The sequence below is a fragment of the Toxorhynchites rutilus genome, chromosome 1 (genome assembly GCF_029784135.1).
Source record: "Toxorhynchites rutilus septentrionalis strain SRP chromosome 1, ASM2978413v1, whole genome shotgun sequence".
In the NCBI taxonomy this organism is placed as follows: domain Eukaryota; kingdom Metazoa; phylum Arthropoda; class Insecta; order Diptera; family Culicidae; genus Toxorhynchites; species Toxorhynchites rutilus.
The window spans coordinates 29,788,490-29,811,973 of record NC_073744.1 but is presented as its reverse complement, the minus strand read 5'-3'; the positions used below and the strand labels follow the sequence as shown (position 1 = coordinate 29,811,973).

The window sequence follows — 23,484 nt, the reverse complement described above, 5'->3', positions numbered from 1 at the left end:
AATATACAAGTGCTGCAAAGTTGTATGATCGATCGGAAAAAAGCCACCAATAAATTATCCGCGAATCATCAGTCAGCAAGCTGGCGATCAGACGGCGAGGCTTCCTAAATAACCTTTCTCAAGCCCGAGAATTTATTTTCCAAATTCATAAAGGCAAGAGGTGATTGAACTGTGTAAGTTTAAAGCATTTATAATTCTCTGCCGGGAAAAAAATGGAAAAGACAATTGGTTTTCATATATTCATATTTTTCATATCCAAAATACAGATTATTATTCCCAAAACTTTGAATTCTGGCCAAAAATGACTTGGTAAACATGTGAAAAGTGCCCTCAAACCTAATCACCAGCACTATGAAGAATATTGCGTTGAGTAGTGGGAAATTTGGATAATTTTTTTGAATCCCTGTTAGCTCTTTCATGAGGGCTATCGTGGTAGACATAGTCTCTCTTTTTGTTCATATCATTATCTTTACCTTCAAGAGAATACAAAACGAAACTGAACATGCATCTTACTAGTACCGCAACATATCGTATGCTTAATTTCCATCCTAAAATTCGAAATTTTGATTTTTTTTTTATTTTGAGACTTAGTATTGTTTTAATTTTAAATCAGAGATCGAAATTCTCGCTCGGCTGCGCGATAAATATTCATTCAATCAATCTAGTTTTCGATGAACTGTGTATTGTTGATATTTTCGTCTCTTCCTTTTTACCGAAAATTCTTTTTCAGAGAGAAAGGGATGTCGAAAATCCCTATCTCAGAAGTTCAACGAGAATGCTTTTTCGCCTCTCATTTGGTACTGAAAATATGGAGCGAAAAATCAAAGCTAACTTTACCAACATTAGTCTGTTAGAGCAGCGTCCAAACGATCTGCATTTGGACAGCATGTGAATTGTACAAATATTAATCCATCTCATGTTCACTTCACGATGAAACCCAATATTGCCGCATGTTTTCAGCTGTACTGTAGAAGTGAAAAACCATTATCGGCATCAAGGAGTCACTGGAAACGAGACCATTTTTCGGCGAGAATCGAAGTGAGCGTATAATATTCTCTCGCCTCCTATATTTTCAGCTATGTTTCTCTGTGGGTGAAAATGGATGTTTTTCGTCTCAAATCGGCGAGCATTTCGATCTCTGTTTTAAATGTGTCTAATTGTTCTAATTCTTGAATGTTTTCGTATGTATTTTTTATATCTGTGATTTTTTCCAGAGTTTTAGAGCATTGCGTGGTACAATTTTTTATTTTTTTAATAATAAGGATTGGAGCGATCAAAATTAAAAAAAAAACAATATTTGGAAATATTGTTTTTATGCGGCGCAAAATTTTGAAAATGCTGATAAAAGCAAATGCTTTAAAAAACCTACGAATACATTTGAATAGAAATTAGAACAATACTAAGTCTCAGAGTTACTTTTTTTAAATTTCGAAATATCAACAATGAAATGAAAATTAGGGCAGCACTGGGTCTCAAAAATAAATTTTTTTAAAAATTTTGAAAAAAATACACAAATATCAAAAAAACACGTGTGAACACATTTGAATAAAAGTTGGAAGAATACTTAGTCTCAGTTTTTTTATTAATTTCGAAATGCAAAAAAAAATATTTTTGTTATTCGAATTTTTTTTATATACATTAGAATAATACTAAGTCTCAGAATTATTTTTTGTCAATTTCGAAATACAGTAGAATCCGTTTAGTATGACTCCGTTTATATTGACGAATAATTATGACGTAATTACAAATGAAGTTTGGTTTTCATTTCAAATTCTTTGTAAGAAACAAAACGCCTTGTATGAGGTCCGCTTATTATGACGCGTTTATCGATTCCCTTCGATGTCATTTTAAACGGAATCCATTGTATCAACAAAAAATATTTTTTGTATCGAATTATTTTTTTTTAATTTCGAAACATGAAAAAAATGATACCGTAAATTCTAAAAATGATCACACATAAAAAACGCTTATTAACTTTCAAATATATATTTAATCAATCTGTTAGTCTCCAAGTTGGCCTTCAAGTTTGAAATAAATAAAAATTGCGACATACCTAAAAATGCAGACACACAATCAGCCCTTCTTGAAAATTGTTGATTTTTTCAGAATATAACGCCAAACAAAAAAAATTATAATTTTTGGTATTTAGAGAGAATCGTGTAAAAAAATAAAAAAAAACTCGCGTAAAAAAGAATCCAGCGTATAAAAATTTTGAAAGAAAACATTTCACTAAACATTAAAGCGGTAATGGGATTTAAAATTCAAAATAAAATGATAAAAACATAAAATTATTAAATGATAGAAAAACGAGCTGCCAAAAAAATAAGCAAATTTCGGTGGAATTAATTTTTGACGTCATGTCGCGGCACACTCTAATAAGTTACGTAACGTTACTCCCGAATTGCTTTGTGTTCTGTTTCAACTTCGTGGTTTACTTGGGCGTGGTCAAGGCATACAGTGAATTGCTTGAATCAGGTTTTTTTTCTTTTTCTCTTCTCATTTTTATCTCGCGCAGTCGTTCACAATCCAAGGATAAACAATTAATTCAACTTTCCAATTATCCTTCGATTGGATATATCGAATCTGAATCATATCCAAACGTATGAGGTGAAAAAAAAATGACATGAACATATACAATTTCAACCGGCTCACAAATTCCAACATCAGCAGAATAATGGATTTCAGAGAGCAGGAGAGCAAAAAAAAAAAACTTCGCTTCGCGACGAAGGTTCACACATAACCTTGGCGGCGCAGGTATAATCGAACCACCAATAAGCCGCTGTCGGTTCGGACCTTTTATGAATCTCGTTTTTCGTGCAGCACCCCTCTTCCAAGAAGACCGATCTTGGCGCGATTAGCATAATGCCAAATCGATTGGTCGTGGAGAAAGTTTTTGATTGAAACAAATGGTGCGGCTCCGTTGCGCACATATACACATATGCTTCTGTCACTATTTTTTGTTCTCCACTCAGGGGACTGAAGATTCGATGTGCGGAGAACAAAAAAGAGTAAGAAATTTCGCTGGAGAAGACTGGGCTGATGTCAGACAATGTTTTGACGTGGAATTCGAAACTTTCCTATCAGTAGGAGAGAGCAGCAGAATCATCTCATAAAATATAGTCGTTGTTTATTGCCCGCCTGCATGGAACTGACATGACGAGCGTCAGTTAAAATAAAAATAACCCCCCCTCTTTTGTGAGTCGTTTGTGAGCCTCCTCCCACTGCCCCGAGGTGGGGTAGAACTTTCGTGTTATTGGAAAACAATAGAGAAACGTTTGATGCGATAATTCAGTCCCCTTCCGTTGCCAAGAGAGTGAAGACATTAAACTTGCATGCGGCGTCGTGTGCTCACATAATCTGTTTACCAACGACGTGTAGAGAGCACCAACACGAGCAGCAGCAGCAGCAGCAGTAGCTATCAACAATCATGTCCTGTGTTCTGTTTGCTGTTGCTGGTATCGAACGCTAGAGTTCACTCGGATTCAGACAAGGGCATCATGAATTCTCAGGAGTGGGAGAAGAGTGGCACAAAAGATCAACTTTTACATCAGTGCTAGGATCGGAGATAAAGCGCATCCTTTTAAATTGATTCAACGCGGGGTGAATACGTGCTGCATAGAAGGAACAACTTTGTGCCAGAGTGCAATACGAGAAGCATCCCCTTCCCTCATGAGAATCTGCTGCACAAGAGCACCAATAACACTCGAGATTAAGTGAATAGATTAAGGTCAGCGATCGGTAGTTAAGTGGATAAAAGGAGGGGGAACAAAGTTTTCAATTGGTTGGATGTAAACTCGCTTGAGACCCTGTTGGATGCTTCACCTTTGTTTCCACGGACAACTCCGCACTCCGGATATTGATTATGGTCCGGTTGGGGAACGGTTTTTGCGCAACGATAACGCTTCGAATTCGTTGGAGAGCAAGTTCGAAAACACGAAATCATAAATCGGAAGTCGTTTAAACTATTACAAAATTGTTTTCCAAGTCTACTCTAATCTTAGATATAGTGAAATTTGCTGTCAACTGTCAATTCTAAAATTGTAGAACTTATATTTTCCCTTTTTCTACTTATCAAAGATCGGAAGCAAGAATCTAAAATTTCTAAATTCTGTATCTGGAATTCTTAGTTTCAAAACGAGAACCGAATATCAGAATCCAATTCTCCAGACTCCTGGATATGTGGCATTGCATTGAAATATGAAATTTCGAATTTGAATAAAAAAATTCATTTTGAATTATCTCAATCGGATTTAAGGGAGAGTGGCGCAAAGTGGTCGAAGTTTTTTGAAAATCGGAAAGTCACCCACGGAAATCGGGGTTCTCAAAAAAAAAACTTTTTGATGTCAAATGTCTTGAAATTGCCTGAAACGTCGAGATCTACTGTCATAAAAAAAATTTTTTTGTCAAATATCGACACTCTGGGACTTGATCTTTTTTTCGGAACACGAAGCAAAACGTATGGTTTAGGGTACCAATGAAGATGATCATCTCGATTTTCCATATGGAACTTCGTGCAAATGTTGATTTACCTGAAAAAAATACCCAAAAATAACCCTAACTTAAATACTATAAGACCTACAAAATATTGGTCAAAGAATTAAATTTAAAAAATTGTGTAAATTTTCAATTTTTCATTTTCATTTTCATAAAAAAAATTTCTTTTAAATATCACTGGAAACAAAATTAGAAATTGAAATTCATTTTTCTCAAAAAAATTTTTTTGTTTCTAATTCTAAAAATAATTTTATGAATAGCTCAAATCGCGAATTTTGACCCGATCCTCTTTGATTTTTTTGAAACTTGGTAGTTATGATGAAAGCTACCGAAATCACAATTTTCATTATAATACAGGTCGGACTCGATTATCCGGAGTATATTATTTTTGATTTTCAGAAATTTTGAATAATTTGTATAATCCATATTGAATAGCCAATATGGGTGTCAAATGAAAGGGCTGACTAATAGAACATAGTTATTTGTGAAAAATGCAAATCCACAAGATGGCGCCATATATATTTTTTCACAACCCCATCAATATGGGTATCAAATGAGAGCTTGACTAGCAGGACATAGTTATATATGAAAAATGCAAATCCAAAATGGCCGCCACCACAAGATGGCGCCATGTATATTTTTTTTCACAACCCCATCAATATGGGTATCAAATGAAGGGAACATCATGAAAAATCCAAATCCAGGATGGCTGCAATTCCCAAATAAACAATTACTTTTTAATGGTTTCATTCAGCTTGACCTGTTTGTATGTATGTTTGAAAATATGTTTATGTTTATGAAAATTGACCCCGTTCCTGTTGATTGATTGATCTGAAATTTGGAAGACACCTTTAATTCTACTGTCATTATGAAACTGCGTATTTCATGATCTTGAAAAATTCAATTTGGCTGCAGTTAAAAAATGGCTGTATGACTTGACTTGGAGTACACAAAACATAACAAACAACATAGATTCAAAAAGGTCGCCGCCACTATATGGTCGACTATGTTCTGAGAAAATATGCAATCCGCCATTTTGTAGCGGCCGCCATCTTGGATTTACATTTTTCATAAATAACTGTGTTGTACTGGTCAAGCCCTTTCATTCGATACCCATATTGGTGGGGTTTTGGGAAAACCCATATTAATGGGATTTAGAGAAAATGTGTACATAATCCGCCATTTTGTACATTGGATTTTCATTTGGATTTTCAAGATAATGTAATACGCAGTTTTAGATTGACACCAGAGATAAAGATGTGTTCCAGATTCCAGATCAAACGGTCAACAGAAAGGGGGTAAATTTCTATTAATGTGGAACAGCGCTACAGACGAAGTTACAAAGTTACAAAGTCACAAGTTAAATAAATAATTGCAAATCATAATTACGTTTACCGAGAGAAAATTCGTTTTTTTATGACTCGATTATCCGGAGTATTCGATTATCCGAAGAGAAAAAAAAAATCATTACTCCGGATAATTGAGTCCGACCTGTATTATCAATTTAATCAACGACTGTTTTTTTTAAAAAGGGCTTGTTTTAAATCATAGATCTTTCTTCAAAGCTTAAAATCTAGATGTCTGATTAAAGTATGATGTTCGACAAAGTTGTTGAAAAATAAATTAGCTGTTTAGAAAAAATACATTAAAAATACACTGTTGGAAAATCTTAGTCAAAAAATCAATTTGATATTAAAAACTCTTTTATCTCAGAACTCCCCTCTTCGATATTGTTTATTTTTATACGAAAACGCTACTAACTTTACAAAGTTTGACGTATAGTGGTGCCGTGTTGGACTCACTAAAATGAGGATATCAATTTTTGAAAATTTAAGTAATTTCATTACTTAAAGAGATCCTAACCATTTAAGAAAAGACATGTGGAAAATGGATTCTACATACGATTCAACATGAAAAAGTATATATATCGTTCTATTATAGGACTAACCGTTCCCGAGATATAACCAATTTAAACTAATTAAAATCATGTTCGTGAAATATCAGTTCGACACGGCACCACTATGCGTCAAACTTTGTTGAAGTAGACTAGTTTTCCAAATATACAAAAAAATATCGAAGGGGGGTGTTTTGAGATATAAAAGTTTTTAATATTAAATTCAATTTTTGAGTGAGATTTTTAACAGTGTATTTTAAATGTTATTTTTCCTGAATTGCTAACTAATTTTTCACTAACTTCGTCAAACATCATAATTTAGTCAGACATCTGAGTTTTGAGTTAAGATTTTTTGAAACAAAGATCAATGTTTATGAATACGCGCTTTCAGTCTTAATTTAAATTGGTCATATTATAATAAAAATCGAGATTTTAGGTAGTTTCCACCATATGAATCAATTTTCAAAAAAAATCGGAGAGGGTCGAATCAGCGGTCGAATGATTTGGAGTGGAATTGTTCCATAAAATAACCAAACAAGTCATCCATACTTCGGAAGATGGGCACTTTCACGGGGGAAAGCTCTCGTAACAACAATTTTTTCATGTTTTCTTCCAAAAAGTTTTTCTGTTTTGAGAAAAATTAATTATAGTTTTCAAAATATTTATTTTTCAATGAATTTGGTTATTAGTTTATTAAGGGTTTTCAATGAAAACTTGAACAATTTTCATTATCTGATCAAAATTTTTAAGTCAAAAGTTTTTGGAAATTATAAGTGGGGAATGGCTGAATTTTTCATTAAAAATATCAAAAAAAATAAAAAAAATATCAAGTTGAAAATTGAAATTAATTTTTCTCTAAACATGTTTTTTTTTAAACCGAAAAAAATTAATGAACGCCCCATACAAGCACCAACGAGTCATCCATGCATCGGAAGGACACTGCTACTGGGAATGAGTTTTTGCTAACAACAATTTGTAATATCCATTTTTAATATATTTTTTTTATTTTTTGTGTAAATTATGTTGAACCCAGGAATTCACACACAAAAATGTTACGAGTCAAACATTACTCTTCAGGAGTCTCCATACAAAAATAACATATATTCCAGAAACTAGAAAAGATAGAAAGTTGACGTTATGGACAATAGACCATATTTTAATAGGATCTTACTTTGTCGAGTACGCTATTTTGACTTCAAACAAAATTTTCATTCTTACATTTCTTTGAGAAAAGTTCACCACGAATTGAAAATGAGAAAAAAATCCCAACTAATAATGATAACAAATGGTAAAGAATAATTCTGTTTTGGATAGCCACTGCAGTGTGCTACAGGGTTTCTTAGAAAAGCCGAAAACGATCGGGAAAAATACGTTTCGTACGATGGCAGCGTTTTTGAAAGGATTATTTGGGGAAAAATTACCATGACCATCTGAAGTGAGCAAAATTTCCCATTCATTGTTTTGAAATGTAGTAGATTTTGCCACCTTTTTGGTTCTGTCCGTTATATAGTTGCAAGTTACAAGGTCTTAAGAATTGAAGAGTCTGAAATCGGTACATTTGGGTTGAAATTGTGAGAATAGTGTTTAAGGTCTCGATATTGTAACAATCAGCTACATGCCCCAGTCTAATGTCCATTTAGCGTTACGAAATAATCCATAGCAAAATATTTTTAAGTAACAATTGAAGTGTCAAGTATTCTTCAACCAAAAAATGGGTGGGTTATATCTATGATATAACCGCAACGTTGACGTGGGACTACCGTTGTCTTAGTAAGCATTGGTATGGTATTGATTAAATTATCGATTGAATGAAACAATTTTCGAATTCAATTGAATTCAACACATTTGCTTTGTAAGTAAAACGTTTGAACAGTTGCCATGTAAGATCAATTGATGCATTGTAATAGATTATGTTCTTCGTTACAAGTAAATTTGATGACCGTCTTTTTACGTTTCATATGATGCCTTGGACTACAAAAATTTGTGAATGGGAGAATTGTCAAACGATCATTGTATTTTAAATTTCCCTCTGAAATTATTGCATCTCTCATGTTTACGTAGTTCTCAAACCGCGAAAGTTCATTCACCTTGAGTATCTGAAATGACGATTTTCCCAGGCCTCTCAGTTTAGAAGAACGTTCTAGGGAAACATATTCCGGTCTGCACAAATACAAGCGAATACAAAAGTACTCACAGATTGCATATATTTATTTGCAAAGCGGATTCATTGTTTTGAAATCCATCTTAGGGAAACACATTTCGGTGAGAGCACAAATACTCCCGACATGCATGTTTTGGCAAAGCAGATTCCAGGCACATTGATTTTGAAGTCCGTGTTGGGAAAACCGTGAATCGGGCCAATCAAAACCTGGCAGTTAGGGCGTTTAGATAACGCTTGACATTTTACAGTTATTCAATTGTTTCTCTCATGGGAAATAACATTTTTCTGTGTTTTGGTTTTCATTTCACCCCCATATTGGACGTAGTTCCACGTCAAAAAATCTGATGACTGCAAGCCCACCCACGTGTGAAATCCAATCTTAGAAGGGAAAGCAATCCAATCATCACTACACAAATCAGAGCTCTGATGATCTCGGCGGCGGAGGCGTCGTCATCGTCGGTGAACGACAACCAATAATAATACACCCGAGTGAGCACCATCGAGGTTCGCCAGGACTTTGGCTGGTCGCTTTGGGCTAGAGGAGGGACATAAAAGCCCATCGGCTGTGCGGCTCTAAACCGCTTCGGCCAACCCCAGATGCCACAACCAATAATTGTCGACGTCAAGATTGGTTTCTGCGGTCGTTCGTAAATTTCAACCGTCTGATGGAATGACACATTCGCACATATCTTCTTCCGCTTGTATCCCCAGCCCCTACCCCACAAACTCACAGTCCTGTTTGGTCCAGCTACCTTTCTCCCACAACAATACGATGGGTTGCGTCTGGTGGGAAAATGCCAATGGCTCCAGTTCCCCTCGGAACATGAAAATCGATTCGTCATGATTAGAGTGCTTGATCGACAATTGTGTCTGTTCGCTAACTGCTCTATTTTTGCCTTCGTCCCCTCTCCTTCTTCACGTCGTCGTCTTGGGAGGAAGCTCATCTCGGCCACTAGAACATCTCTTGGGATGCAGAGTGGTGGCAGGAAGAGATAATTTGCTCTAATTAAATTTCAGTTTTCCATAAATATTTGTGAGAATGTTAGCTCTCTTCAACTTTGGAGCTCAATCGAGCTATCCCCATCTGGGACCAACGCCAGTTGCAGCAACCGAAGCGTTGAACTCTGCACATCTTTCTGGCAAGGGAAGATGGGAAATCTTTCGCCTTCTTTCCGCACTTCAGTTTACTTTTCTTGACCTAAAAACAACGTTTGTGTTTATATTGCTGCTGTTGCTGCTGCTACTGCCTCGGTGGAAAAGTAGAAGATAGCTGGGAGGTGTTTTACAGTTAAAAGAACTTGCTGTGTACAGCATAGCGAAAAGCACATGGAAACAACTGCGGAGAGAGGGAATTTATTTATCAGGAAAGTTGTGCATCCATCTCCCGCACAGGCTCTCTCCCTCAAGATAACCAAACAAATCAACGAACGAAGAACTTGAGTCCAACCACTCTCCTGTCGGGTCCGAAGAAGATACATTGGTTATCTCAGGATGGGCCCTTTTCCTGTAGGGATTCAAAGTGCTACAATGAAGGGCTGTAATTGTGCCGACAGTTCAGAAACAACGATGAGTTTAATGAGGAGCTCCCTCCCTCGAAGGAGGCAACCCTGCAGTAGAGCAGTGTCTAGAAAGGCGACGGGGTCGGTATTACCTCGCCCAAACATTTGGCACAGTAATTAAGAAAGGAATGGATGAAGGGGTGATGGAGAACGAGTGCGGCTAGCTTTGTAGCAGGAGTAGCTGCTTCCAATTCCCACTGAACCTTATTAAGCCAGCACAATGCAACACGGGATGCATCACTGTAGGAGATTACAGGGCACAACCTTACTGTGGACATTGCACAATCATTTCCACCCCGTCTGTTGAAAACGCTCCGTCTATTGAACCGGGACTCGTTTCTTCGGAAATTTCCCAATGTCGGCAGCAGGTTACAGAATTGCTATTTTTACATTGCGAACCCCCGTGTGTAAGCTACTGTTCCTTCATCGAGTAATTTGCATCTGATTGACTTTGTAATGTCAGCAGCAATAGGACTCTCGGATATTTACTTCGATGATTGCTTGGGCAGAAAACCCTTCCCGAATGCAGGATTTTTTCTCGCCATATTCCAACGGTTCCAATTTTAATTTGTAACTGTAAAAATACCGACCTGGATAAAATATATCGACCTGGGTGAAATAACGTACGCACACATTTGAAAGAAAAACTATTAAGGCGGTATTGGGTCTCAAACTGAAAAAAGATACAAATTTTTGAAATATCAATAATTATAAATCCAAAATCCAAAATTTCGCAATACCAAAACAATCTAAAAACTGTACCGCGCAATGCTTTTGAAAAACCGAAAAAACACATTGCGCTCTTAAAAATATGGCACAAATAAAAAGAACACTTTCGAACGCATTTGAATGAAAATTTAAGCATATTTGGGTATCAGATTTCGAACAAATCAAAATTTCTAAATAGACGAATTTCGTGCCAACTTGACTGGCCATTGGCAGTCTCATCTCAGATTGCAGTGAAATGTTGTGGATGTAAAAACATTGATCATTCAAGTAACTTTGCCGACACATTTCTTTTCATTCTCATTCATATCTTTTCTTCTTCTCGTCTTTTCTACTTTTTTTCTTTTCTATTTATTTTCTTCTTTTTTCTCATTTCTTTTTTTCTTTGTTTGTTCTATCTTCTTTCTCTTTCTTCTTCGCTTTCAATTTTTTCGTCATTTGTTCCTTCTTTTTTCTTCTTATTCTTTTTTCCTTTTTCGTCTCTGTGTGCTTTTTTTTCTCTTTTTCCTTGTCTACTCCCGTCATCTTCTTTTTCTTCGTTGATTTTAACAATCTTGAGGACAATCGCCTTCACATCGTAGAATCAGAGCGTTGCAAAAGTTTTCACCCATCTGTGCGTTGGTGGTTCCGTACGAACGAGACCATGATGGGTGCATTCAATGTGGTCACCGAATGTTGGAAGCAAAGCGGAACACAGTTTTGCAGCCTGCGTAAGAGAGGAACGATAGCACGCATAAAGGCTAGATGTGATGCGCTCACCGAATGGTGGAACGCAAGGCGGGGCATAGGCTCGTAAGCCTGCATGACGGTCTCGTGCATCGATTGGTCACCGGAGTGGCCTGCGTATGAAAGCGATAGCGATAGTGCATGATGGGCGTAGTTGCTCCGTGCGAGCATATGCACGACACAGTGTATGCCGGGATAGCCATTCGCGGATGATGAGGCATCTCTTTTGCGTGGAAATCATGAGGGTGGTGATAAATATACTATTCAGCCAGACACTTAGGAAGCGATTTTTCTTTGGGGCTAAGAACTTTTGGAACAATCTGATTTTACTTGCATCATTTTTATTAGTATTTAGTTGAAGTTTCTATACCAAATAGTACGTCTGTGTCGAGTCCCACGTACATGAAATTTGGAAAAGCAATAAAGGTATGCAAATAAATTAACCCTTTGCGGTCGCATCAAATTTTTATATGGGTGTCGTACTGGTCGGAAATAAATTCCCTTGAAAGAGCGTGTTTCACTGCATGTATCATGTAAGTTTATGAAAGTTAAGTAAGACCTGTTTATTTATTTTATGTATTTACTGTACAATGTGCATTAATGTAACGTAAATGGTTCCACCTCGTTTCATTCTTTTTATAACAATTGTTTTGTCCGATGTATCGTAGCTACTCATTATCGCTAATACTCTTTTATTTATATCGAGTACCGTTATCTATAATTAATAGAAGCTCCATATTATCCAAAGCTTGCTGTGGTGGCTCAGACAGGGTGGGCATCCATTCGGGAAAAGCGGGAAATGCAGGAAAAAATCGGGATTCAAAATCCATCGGTAAAAATGCGGGAAAAAATCGGGAATTGCCTTATGAGGTCGGGATTTTGTTGCTCAGTTTTTTTTTCGCGCTCCTCAATGCTGCTGTGTGTGTTTTAGCGCATTAAAAACTTCGTAAGAGATGCAACAACTTTATTTTTTGGTGTACCAAGATAAAAAACGTTTTGTTATCATCAAAAATTGTTTCCAAAATTTGAAGCGGAGGATCTTGAGGCTAAAAAATGAAAATGCTTGCTGACGCCCATAAAGATGCAGCCTTGATGGACGTAGAAATTATAATGCTCAAAAAGTGTTGAAAGTTGAACTGAATTCGTAATAACGCTTGATGATAACGCGAATAATTCATATACTTTTCTCTTATGTTTTCTTATGGCATCCAATAGAAACATTCGTATCATCGAAATAATCGTAGTCGATAGTTGAAATGAAGATCCAGCATACGGGTCGAAAAAAAGTTCTTGAAATAAATCAAGGCTCAAGGCTTAAAAATTCTTTTTTACCGTCTCGTATACTCCTATTCCTATTAAGCATTTTTATCCAGCGTTATCTTGTACAATACATTTTCTGTGTAATTACTGGCCCAAAAAATTGATCTGTGCAAAAAGCACAAAGTACTCATAGTTTTGATTGTTTGGCCACTCAGACTAAGTCTAAAGACTAAAAGTCGATTTTCGAGCAAAAAAAATTTTTTTGAGATAACACCCCGATTTCATGTCTTCCCCCATGGAAAATTTTCGAGGTTCGAAAAATCTACATTTTAAGCGTTTTGAGACACCCCTAAATCATGTTCGATTGTGCTGAAATTTTGCACAGATAACCAAATTTTTTGGACCAATAAACAAAATGTACATTAGGCGGCTCGCACACCGCAGCAATAAGCAACTAGCAAACTGCAGTACACAATATGCAACAGGAAACATATTTTGTTGTTCTTCGCATACCAGAGCAATAAAAACCCCTGACATTATGCAAACAATCGCCTTAATGTACGAAACTTGTCAAAATATGAGCGATAAGTTGCTATTCAACCGACACGCCGTGTTGCTAGCGACATGTGTTGCTCTGTAAAGGCGACAGCGATATCGTATTGCGTCGGTGTGCGAGATCAACAAAGATTAAATGGAAAAATCCATTGGTGATAATATTGCTTATTGCATGTTGACAGTTGCTAGTTGCTCATTGCTCCGGTGTGCGAGCCGCCTTAGAGTTCCAATGGATGTATGGAAAAAAAACTGACCTTCGAATTTTTCAAAGGGAACTTGATTAACACGTTGAGTGCCACATGGTTTTATAGCGACTTTCCCGTCAGGCCACGCGCTGACATCGTAGTACAGCAATGCGAAGCATCATACTACTGGAAAATTATAATTTACTCGATGGAAATTTTTTAATGTATCAGGGCCATCGTTTCTTATCGTGAGAAGGTATTTCTGCTCGAAAGCAGTAAAAGTTCTGCGAAAAAAAATCATCATATTTTCTACTGTCAGTTACCGATGGCTGACGTGGCAGTCAACGTGTTAAAAATGTTGATTCCCACGAAAAACTAGCCTCTGCAAAATGTCAGTTCAATCGGACTTCATTCACTAGTGTCACACAGCTGTCAAAGTTTGAGTTTTTTGAAAACCGAAAAATCACCCAAGGAGTAAAGTGAAGGATATCGGGGTTTTCGAAAAAAAATATGATGCCAAATGTCTTTCAAATTGCACGAAACGTCGAGATCTATTGTTATCTCGAACAAAAAATTGTAAAAAATCGACACTCTGGTACTTAGTTGTTTTTTCGAAATACGAGGCAAAACGTATGAAAATGGCCATATCGATTTTACATACGGGACTTCCTGCAAAATTTTTCGAGATAGCTGATTATTTTTTTGCATACCTTCATTGCTACTCAGTCCCAGAAGGAAGTCGACCAAAAATGTTTTTTCTCGAGATGAAACCCGATCTCAACGTTTTATGAATTTTTAAGTCATTTGGCATTGAAAAAAAAATCGTTTTCCAAAATTTCATGTACAGCAATAGACACTCTAGGAATTACGCATAAAAATTCGATGTTCAACAAAGTTCGTCAAAAATAGTTTTATCATCTTGTACCCATTTCTTAAATTTCCTACATGACTTCTACTTTATTTGAAAAAATAAAAAAAATATATACAGCCATTCCATGCCAAACCGATATAGTGGTTCTCAGATTTTCGTGAAAAGTGGTAGTTTTGTTCTTTATCGCAAATTTTTTATTTTTTTAATAATTATTTTTTTATTTTTTCAGTAGGGTGATCATTTCCATTTTAGGGTGATCCGAAAAATCAGCTTTTTCCTCTTCCTTTCCTCCAAAAATGTCTTTTTTCAAAAATTCATAAATTTTGAACTACTAGACCGATTCAGATGTTCGATATATCAAATTAAAGCCAATCACCTTGTATTTTTTGGAAAACCTGCTAAACCTGCAAAAAGTTCGAATTCTGTTCTCGTTATTATTGATTGTATTCGTTTTTTATTGTTCTCATTGTCTCGGGACCAAGGGCGCTATATTTTTTTTATATATTTTCTGGAAAGCTGAGGATTTATCACATAACATGGCGAAACCAAAGAGGCGTTTTTCTCGATTTTGAGTTATGATTTTTCAAAGTAAACCGATGGTTCGAAAAATAAATTGTTTCCTCTTTTTTCCAACACGAAAATTCATAACTTTTGATCTACTGGACCGATTCAGATGATCGATACATAACATAAAAGCCAATTAGCTAGTGTTTTTTGAAAAATATTAGACTTGCGAATAAAAAAGATTTTGATTTCGTAATTATTTATTTTATAGTTTACATGGTTTCGGGACCAATGATGCTGTATTTTTTTATATTTTTTCTTGAATGCTGAGGTTTTTTCATATCATATCAAAAAATCAGAGATGTGTTATTTTTCGTTTTTCAGTTATTATTTTTCAAAGTTACAATGTTTTCAGTCTTCGTTCAATATTTCTATGCGACTAGATTGGATGCATGCGACCAGAAATCAATTAATTGGCAAATGTGTCATTTTTTCAAAAAAGACGGGCTAATTGGCTTTAATTTGATATATCGATCATCTGAATCGGTTAAGTAGTTTAAAATAATAAATTTTTGAACAAAGTCATTTTTCGAAAAAAAGTGAAAAATGATTTTTGGACCATCAATTAACTTTGAAAAGTCATAACATGAAAACGAAAACGCTTCTTTGGTTTCGACATATGTTATGTGAAAAATCCTCAGCTTTTCAGAAAAAATATAAAAAAATATAGCGCTCTTGGTCCCGAGACTATGAAAACAATACAAAACGAATACAATCAATAATAACGAGAACAAAATTCGAATTTTCTGCAATTTAAGTATTTTTTACAAAAAAGACAAGGTGATTGGATTTAATTTGATATGTCGATCATCTGAATCGGTCTAGTAGTTCAAAAGTTATGAATTTTTGGAAAAAAGAGGAAAAAGTTGATTTTTCGGACCACCCTAAAATGGAAATGGTCACCCTACTGAAAAAATTAAAAATACGGGTCTGATGTTTTGCGATAAAGAACAAAACTACCACTTTTCACGAAAATCTGAGAACCACTATATCGGTTTGGCATGGAATGGCTGTATATATATATTTTAGTCATTGCAAATTAATGTTTTTTGTAAATAAAAAAAAAGAGTACTATTTTTTTTTCAGTGTATATTTTTACACGTTTTAACTTCAACACTCTATAACTCTTTCTGAGAAACTATTTCGATACGACCCATAGTTTTTGAGATATAAATTATCAAAGATTTCTCTTACTAAAATCGATACGCCCTTTTCAAAAGTTACACTTGAGTAAAAAATTCCCAAATGCTGTGTCATATTTCCTCCATCCCAAACGGAATACAAACTTTCATTCGAATCAAACACATACAAATACAAATTTTTAAAATCTGCATTTTTAGATCGGTTTCAATTGAAATTGCACATAACTCAAGAACTAATCAAGCAAACGGAACCAAATTTAGCATATGGAAGTTTTAGGGTGCAATAAATGTTTCTATGGTGGTTCGACACACCTACCCTCTCTCTAAGGGGAAGGGGGCTGCCATTCAAATGAAACACAATTTTCTGCATAACTTGTAAACTATTCAAGCAAATGGAGCCAAATTTGGGATGTGAGGGTTTTTGAGTACAAGAAATGTTTCTATTATGGTATTACACCCCTCCCTCCTCTGGAATGGAGAGGGGTCCTATAAAAATATTACACATTTCAACCAAACATGACAATTGAAAATGTTCGAAAAACTCTGAAGGATAATGGGAGAATTCGGAAAACGCACTCCTATATCTTCTCCTATCTATACAGCCATTCCATGCCAAACCGTTCTCGGATTTTCGTGAAAATAGATAGATTTGTTCTTTATCGCAAACAATTCAACCCACATTTTAAATTTTTTTTTGTTAAGGTGACCATTTCCGTTTTAGGGTGGTCCGAAAAATTACTTTTTTTTCACTTTTTTCCTAAAATGACTGTTTTTAATAATTCATAACTTTTGAACTACTGACCCAATTCTGATAGTATACATATCAAATGAAAGCCAATCACTTCTTCGTTTTATGAAAAATACCTCAGTTGCCGAAAATTTAAATTTTGTTTCCGTTATTATTGATTTTTTTTTTCTAGAAGGCATATATAAGATATCTCAAAATCAGAGATGTGTTCTTTTTCGTTTTTAAGTTATGATATTTCGAATTTACCCGATGGTTCAAAAAATAATTTTTCACCTTTATCCCAAAAAAATTTATAACTTTTAAACTATTGCACCGATTCAGATGTTTGACATACCAAATTAAAGCACATTAGCTATTTTTTTTTGAAAAAATGCCACACTAGCGAATAAATTGGGTTCTAGTTGAATAAATAAAGTACAATCACATAGAAATATTGATCGAATTAGCTTTGAAAAATCATAATATAAAAACGAAAAAGAACAAACCTCTGATTTTTGGATATGTTATGTAAAAAAACCTCAGCTTTCAAAATATGAACAAATATAGCGCCCTTGGACCATATAAACTAATTGTGATTTTGAATCTAGTAGTTCAAAAGTGAAGAGTTTTCGTCATTTTTGGAAAAAGGCAGAAAAATTTGATTTTTCGGACCACTTTGAAATGAAAATGAGCAGCCTAATGAAAAAATAAAAAAAACAGTCAAAAGTGATATGAAGTACCTCTGAATCATTCACTGTGGTTTTTGCATAAAAACAATGTGATAATTAGGTAATTTGGCATCAATTCATAAAATCCGGAAGGTCATCACATGGTTTAATGATTGGGGGCTTTAGATTCGGGACAGATCAGCTTGTTTACCAGATCAAAATCCTGTCAAGAACTTATGAGGAGTGATCGTACGAATAGTAGTTGCGGCTTACAAGCAATGTGAGTGATTTGAAGAGCTTAAACGAGTAGTATCCTCTGCGTTGAACGAGATACACACTATAACATGGCACGGCTTGGTCGGAACCACCCCGAATAGGTTATTTGAACTGATTGAGATCTAAAGATGACCTACGAATTAGAAACTTATTGTAATTCATGTGAAATTGACGTTAATTTTTTAAAGGATTAAGTGTTTTTCTATCTGGTTCTATAGTTATGAAACACTGGAATTTTAGTTTTTTTTCAATGTTTCGCGCCTAAATAAAACAATAAAGTTCAAATGGCCAGTTTTATAAATGAAGATAGTTATCATATCCTATACTATATACTTCAATTCAATCGACTTCTTACGTATCTCTGGAAACTCAGGATAAATAAGTGGTTCTATAGTTGTGAATCGCAGTGTATTATGAGACTCGATGGCCACTCGCTTTATGTACATCGTATGAGCACCGCTTCTCAACTCTGTCATTGCATTTTTCCTCCGGAATGGACATCACTGGCACACGAAAGGTTGACACACAATACTGGTATGATGGAAAGAGGTAGCAAAACATAATAGACTTGTAGAGTGCATTTTATTCGAACGAGGTCATACAGCGGTGCATAATCGCATGTTGTCGCGACACCTCAGGGAAGTTGCATAGGTCTGTGTAGGTGTAGCCCCTATGGGTATCCCACATCCGACCACACATTCTGCCGAGACCAAAGAGACAGTATGGCGCGCACTTTTTGCTACGAGCAAAAAATTGTACTCTGACTTTTTTCTATGTTCTGTTTGGATCTGCAGCAAACTAACGCGACTGATGGCTTCGAGCAGGACATGACGACAATCTCTGCGAAGGACAGTATCACATGCTGGAGGCCGGCAGCAAACGATATGCCGCGTCCATTCGTTGTGGAGCTGAACACTAATTTCAGTTTGAAAACACCTATTTGACCTGGGTCTGTGTTTCGGCTCTGGCACTAATCCGCTCATTTAGTCGTTACTCTGAAATCCGCCGTATCATTTGTCGTGGCAGCTCAGCTATCTAACAACAGAAAAGTCGGCTGAGATTCGGACTCGAACCGGTAACGGGCAGCAGTATCCTCCATCGCATGCAATCAATTTCCGCCCCGTGTCATCTGCAGCAGAGCAGACTCAAGTCAAACTTTTCGCCATCGTGTAGCGGCGCCGGAAGTGAAAACTAACAAATTTCCTCCACTGATGACGACGCCAATGGCACACGGTAACAACCTCACAGAGTTGCAATTTACGGACCGAAAAATTATATCTGTTGCCGTTCGCGCCAACCGATGAAAAAGAAGAAACAGCGCTGGGGAAATTATGACGGAATTCAATTTAATTTTACGACAGCGCCAAAGACATTTTCACAAAGGAAGGACGACAAGAGAGAAGTTAGCCGTCGTCGGTCGTCTCCCACAGCAGGATGCGTGATGATGATGCTGTTGCTGCTGCTGCTGCTGCTGCCTTTCGGTCGTCTTCGTCGGTGATAAAGCCTGTGCTTGAAATGTTCTGCAGCAGGGTTACACGACACGCGACACGCCCCCCGCTGTCACAAACATTTGTCAGTGATCCTGTTGTGTGAATCCTCTGTGAACATAGTGTTCTCGCAATATTGCAACAAATAAAACGCAGCAACGCGCAACATACTGTGTCATTTGGTGCCACCTCATTAGTAAGCGGGTGCGCATTTCCGCACGAGGGTCGTCGAGTTCAAAGCAACAAATCAAGAAGTGTATGTCAGTCAGTCAGTGGGGTACTAATCAAGCAAAACTCCAGAACTGACAGAAGGTCTCCGCCTCCGACCGGCTTCAGTAGCGGCTAAGCCAACCGGGTGCGCTTTTGTGAATAACACAGGAATCATAACAATTGTGCAATTCCAAATGAAATCGAACTAAAAATGCCGATTTTAAAAACATGTATTTTTGAATCGAACAAAAGTTGGATTGGAGGGAATATGAGTTTCCCACAACATTTTTTGATTTTTTTTTCAAAAGAGACATTTGAAAAAAACATTTCTAATTTGTTCTCTTTTTCATTTTTTTTTTAATTTATATATGCCTTTTTTTTATATTATTATAATATTTTCATTTAAAATAGAATTTATATAGAAAATATTAAAAGTGAGTCAAAGATGGTAAAACTATTTTTGACAAACTTTGGGGAACATCGAATTTTTATGAATTTTCGAATCCTCGAATTTTTGTATGTATGCAATCATTTTTAGCCACAAATTATGAATCCTGATGTGATTTAAATTAAAAAAGCTCTTCATCAATCTCCTTCTAAATGCAGCCAGTCCCGAGAAATTTGAAAAAAACATTTCTAATTTATTATTTTTTTCATTTTAATTTTTTTTCAAATTTATATATGCATTTTTAAATTTTTTCTATTTTTTCATTAAAATAGAATTTTATGGAAAATTTAAAAAATGAGTCTAAGATGGCAAAACTATTTTTGACAAACTTTGTGGAACATCGAATTTTATGAATCCTGATGTAATTTCAATTAAAAAAGCTCCTCATCAATCTCCTTCTAAATGCAGCCATTCTCTAGATATTAAAAAAATAAAGCAAATTCATAAAATTTCATGAACATGACGATATAACATGACAAACATATTAAAAGAGCCTATTTACTATAAAAAGACAATAAATTAGAAATAGTTTTTTTAATATCTCGAAAATGGCTGACTTGATAGTGATAAAGAGCTTTTTTTGTTTTAAATCACATTAGGATTCATAATTTGTGCTTAAAAATGATTGTTAACATACAAACATTCGAAGTTTCGAAAATTCATAAGAATTCTATGTTCCACAAAGTTCGTCAAAAATAGTTTTGCCATCTTAGATTCATTTTTAAATTTTCTATATAAATTCTATTTTAAATGAAAAAATAAAAAAAATGCATATATAAATTTTTAAAAAATTGAAAAGCCAGTAAATTAGAAATGTTTTTTCAAATATCTCGAGAATGGCTGCATTTAGAAGGAGATTGATAAAGAGCTTTTTTTGTTTCGAATCACATTAGGATTCATAATTTGTGCTCAAAAATGATGGTTAACATACAAAAATTCGAAGTTTTGAAAATTCATAAAAATTCGATGTTTCATAAAGTTTGTCAAAAATAGTTTTGCCATCTTAGACTCATTTTTGAAATTTTCCATATGAATTTTATTTTCAATGAAAAAATAAAAAAAACATATATAAATTTGAAAAAAAAATTAAATTCAGTAGACAATGAATTAGAAATGTTTTTTTAAATATCTCGAGAATGGCTGCATTTAGAAAGAGATTGATACAGAGCTTTTTTAATTGAAGTTATATCAGGATTCACAATTTGTGGCTAAAAATGATTGTTAACATACAAAAATTCGATGTTCCACAAAATTCGTCAAAAATATTTTTACAATCTTGAACTAATTTTTTAAATTTTCTGCATGACTTTTTTATATGAAAAAAATAAAAAAGTTTTCTTGTAAATAAAAAAAGAGTAATATTTTTTTTTCTCAGTGTATATTGTTTCACGTTTTAACTTCAATATTCTATAACTCTTTTTAAGACACTATTTCGATGCGACTCATAGTTTTTGAGGTATAAATTATCAAAGATTTTTCTTACTAAAATCGATACGCCCTTTTCAAGAGTTACACTTGATTCAAAAAATTTTCAAATGCTGTGGAAAACTTTTATTTTCTCCAAGCCAAACGGGATACAAACTTTAATTCGAATCAAAAATACTCATGTTTTGTCATTTGTCGATTTCATTTGGAATTGCTCAATTACGTCCTCCAACTTGTTCTCCTACGTTCGTCCTATCTCTATGTATATATCTCTTTCTCTTTTTCAGTCTTATGCAAACGAGGTAATTGTCGGCATTGCATAACTCATCGTTTGTGTCTATTTGGTGGTTTGCGAGACGGCAGGATGGATGGGACACACACACGACGCCACGCACTGTGGGTCTTTGTCAGATCAGAGTGGTCACAAATATTTACTATGAACTGAAAAAAAGTTCGGATTCATTTTCGATTTTGACGTAGGACTACGTCTGACCGGAATATATGGGGGGGTTAGATAAAAATCTAAACACTGAACATGTAGGAAAAAATGCATGATTTCGAATATAAACGAGTCGTTCTTAATAGATCGCGAAGATGTTTGCATCAATTGATAGCAAATATTTGTACTCATCTATCACAATGAATAACATTTTATTTATCGTGAGATGAACAGTTGAATAATTGTGAAATGTCAAACAATATCCAAACGCTCTCAATCCCACAATTTGATATTCTGATAGATATAGAAGGTCGTGTCAAAACTTGCTGTTTTTGGTCGATTTGGCTCCATATTTCAACCAGACAGCCGACTTTTGAGCTAAAAAACGATATTGGATACTTGGATACTTTTGTGAAAATTTGGTCGTAATTGAAATTGGTCATATGATAATGAAAATTGTGATTTCGGGTAGCCGCCACCTTAAAGGTACAAAAGTTTAAAAAAATTGAAGATCGGCCGTATTTCGGCAAATTTGGAGTGGAATTACTTTATACTTCATTACGCGGCGGCGAAAAACTCATTAATCAGGAGTAACACAGGAGACAGGAGACTTCAACAATACATTTTAATACGCGTCGGCTGATCCTCAAAATTTGCGCTAGAATTCACGAAATCCGAAACCCATTATCTATGGTTAGATAAAGACTTTAATACTAAAATCGGAAGACGGAGGATATGTCTGAACAAAATTAAGCTGCAAACAAGGAAATTTGATATCTATATTTTTTATATTATAAATAAACAATTTAACTAAGCTATTCAGCTCGAATCACCGAAACTTGCCAGTGGGAATTGATTGCCAGTCGACATTCCATAGAAATTGCGATTTCGGATACAGATAAACGATTAAGATTCCAGATTCAGAATTTCGATGCTGATCAAGGTTTCAGTTTCCAGTATTCCATATTGTAGATACACTCGATTTGGTTTTCGGGTCGGTTTTCATATCGTCATGTGGAGAGTGCTTGTGAACGATTGAATACACGTTTTCAATACACGTTTTATGCGCTGTCGAAGATAATGGTGGTGATGGGGGTGGAACAAATATATAATCTCCTGTGACCCCAGTGTGTGCCAGCAGCATATCTTTAGAATGAAGAACGTTGCATACTGCGTGCACTACGTTGTTTGCCAATAAGGACATAAATTTCAATATAGAGCCAACTTGTATATTGTACCCGCGGGGACAAGACAAGGTGTTGACTACCTCGAAAATCCTTGAAAAACAGGGAATATCAGAGAATTCAAACAATGTCAGGGAAAATCAGGGAATATCAGGGAATTTGGTCACCAATCTGGAAAAAATGAAATTCCGCCAATCAGAATTTTGATTGTTGCCGTAACTAGATAGTAAATGATACCAAAAAAGTTATATTAGACTAGTTTGACTTTCTGTTGGTTTTTTAGTATATTTGTTTGCTTTTGCCTGTAGGTGAACTTAGTCCTTCCGAAGGGTAAACAGCGCAAAAGTAGGCGGTTTTAAGGCGAAGGTGGAAGCTAGCCACAAATGGCAGCCATAATGGCGCTCATTTTTTCCATGTCCCTCCCTCACCCCTCGCCTGAAAATCAATAATTTTGCGAAACAGTGTGAAGATAATGATCGTTTT

The 23,484-nt window shown here is 35.4% G+C and overlaps 2 protein-coding genes across 3 annotated transcripts in view; both read left to right on the top strand.

Moving 5' to 3' along the window:
* The window catches only part of LOC129762793 (uncharacterized), a 366,458-nt gene that overhangs the window by 82,800 nt on the left and 260,174 nt on the right, over positions 1-23,484 (top strand). The window lies entirely within an intron of this gene.
* LOC129762794 (uncharacterized) overlaps positions 1-23,484 on the top strand; it is a 109,756-nt gene that overhangs the window by 57,665 nt on the left and 28,607 nt on the right. The window lies entirely within an intron of this gene.